Consider the following 2,406-nt stretch of genomic DNA (forward strand, 5'->3'; position numbering starts at 1 on the left):
CACATCCATTTGGGTCACTGATTGGCCTACTTACCCACACCCTTGTGAAATAAGACAACCCGTTCTGTTTTGTGAGCTGCGTATTTCAGAAAACATGTGGTGAAACAAGCCGTTCAGATTTGAAGCCCCTTCCTAGGCCAAGTGGTGCTTTGGTAGAGCCGCCCTCCTTCTGAGTCACTCCACCCACACCTGGAGCGCCACCGGACCCGCGAGCAGCGAAGCTAAGAGCTAAGCGTGGGAACTGCTCTGATGGCTGCAGAGACCAGCACAAATCTTTTAAAAGAAAGAGGAATTAGTACCAGTGGTCCGTGACAAAACTGCAGCAGACGAGGGAAATCTAAGTATTTAAAAAATGCATTTTCTCTGTCTTTCTTTCTTGTTGCGCATAAGGTTTATGTACTCCATACAACGGGTTCACAGAACTAGGGCATACAGTTCTGGAGTGGGCGTGGGGAGCAACAGCATTTTCACTTAAAAGCGACACACATACTGAAACCAAGCGCCAGGAACAGCAGGTTTATAGAGGCACGTAAGAATGGCTAGAATGCATAATCTGAGTAGTATGTTCCGCAAAAAAAAAACTTCAAAGCCATGTTTTGGGAACCTCAGAGACCTATATTAACCTCTTGAAAATGTAGCGGGTCAAAGAGAGGGAGAAGGAATGGTGAGGGAATTTACGGACAGCTTAATGTAGGCATACAAACAATTTGTTAAGATATAGCCTGTGGCTTTATAGGCTATTAACCATTTATTCATACCCCTTTCCCTAGATCGCTGTTTCTTATGAGAGCCGAGTGGTGGGCCCGGTTCGCAGCAGGGGGCTTTCATTATAGATCTCACTCACAGTACTCCATGGCCCAAAAGGTTTGTTATCGCTGTGAATGCATGCAACCACTTTTCAAGGTGCAGCTCCTTTTGTTTTATCTTGCTGTGTGTGTGGGTGTGTGTGTGTGTGTGTGTGTCTGTGTGTGTGTGTGTCTGTGTGTGTGTGTGTGTGTGTGTGTGTGTGTTTCGAGAGTGAGTAGCCTACTCCTTAATTTATAAGTATTTTGAGCCGTTCAAAAGAATCGGATCGCTCCTAAACGACCCAACACTACAGTAGAAGCAGCATGGAGCATCCGCAGCATCCTCACAGATACTCCATGCTGCCAATGCCAGTCTATTGCCGGGTCATTCAAAATGGTACTGAGACCAAGGTTTTTCCTTTTACACTGGTGATAAATGCCAGTTGTTAACGGGTGTAACCAGGTTTTTGGTGCAGTGGGAAAGGGGTATTAGAAACCTAATTACCTGCTAGTATTGTGGAAGGCATATATTGAAGGCAATATTTGCTTTACGTAGTCCACAATACCTGCAGTGTTTTCCTTTGTGATAAGATAAATGCTTTTGTTTGCGGAAAATTCTCGTCTCCGTCTCATTGTCTTATCTATGTGTTTGGGGACCTCGGATTATGGAAACACTACAAACCAATCTGCTTTCCTTGATATAACAACTTCACGTTGTCGGTCATCACTATCATGAAAGGAAACTCCTTGCCACGCGTTACATTCTGGCATTGACGTGGATCTCAACTAAGAGACATGACGTTTCGTTTTTGTTTTGTTGAAATAGCAGGGTGTATAAAAAAGAATAAAAAAACATGGGATATGCTTATGTTGTGGTTGACTTCTTTCCATTGCCCTCTGCGCCCTGTCACATGTGCCTGTACTGACTTTCCTTGTTGCCATGGTCAGTGAAGGAATTGAGGAACTTGGTGCTGCAACTTCAGGCCATAAGGACCAGCTACTGAACGAACAGGCAGCTACCTTGTCAGCACCGGGTCCCAGCAGCGGTGTTCCCCCATGTAATGTCAATTACATTGACTCTTTACCTCCTGAAAGGTTGTTTTATTTCCCTAGGGAAAGGAAATGCCTATTATTTAGCTGGACCGCAGGGATTCTGGTAGAGGATTGGGTTGAGGAGGTAAGGGCTACAATGAGGGCCAGACATCTGAGGCCCCCTGATAAGGCATATTTAATTTACGATAATTTGGACGGGAAGGCCAAACATGAGATCAGGTATAGGCCCAAGGCAGATAGGGAAGACCCAGAATGTATCATAACTATTCTCCAGGACTTGTATGGCTGTTCTGTATGGGGCAGATGATCTAACGATGGTGCCAAGTGTGTGACAGATGTAGTCTCTCCAGGACAACCAGGAGTATCTCCCACAGCTGCTGTTCAGCACCACGTCCCACCAATCTAGTGGTGTGGCCACGGCCCTTTTGAGATTTGGTAGGGAACCTCAGCTCCCAGTAGATTTCCTGCTAGGCGGCGTAGTGGAACCCATTGCTGGTGAAGTCTGTGATTGGGTGATCAGCGACGGCAGCAGGTGGCAATGGAGGGGGCCCGTGAAAGGATTAAGGCG

Source organism: Zeus faber, assembly GCF_960531495.2.
Source record: "Zeus faber genome assembly, chromosome: 18".
NCBI classification, from domain to species: domain Eukaryota; kingdom Metazoa; phylum Chordata; class Actinopteri; order Zeiformes; family Zeidae; genus Zeus; species Zeus faber.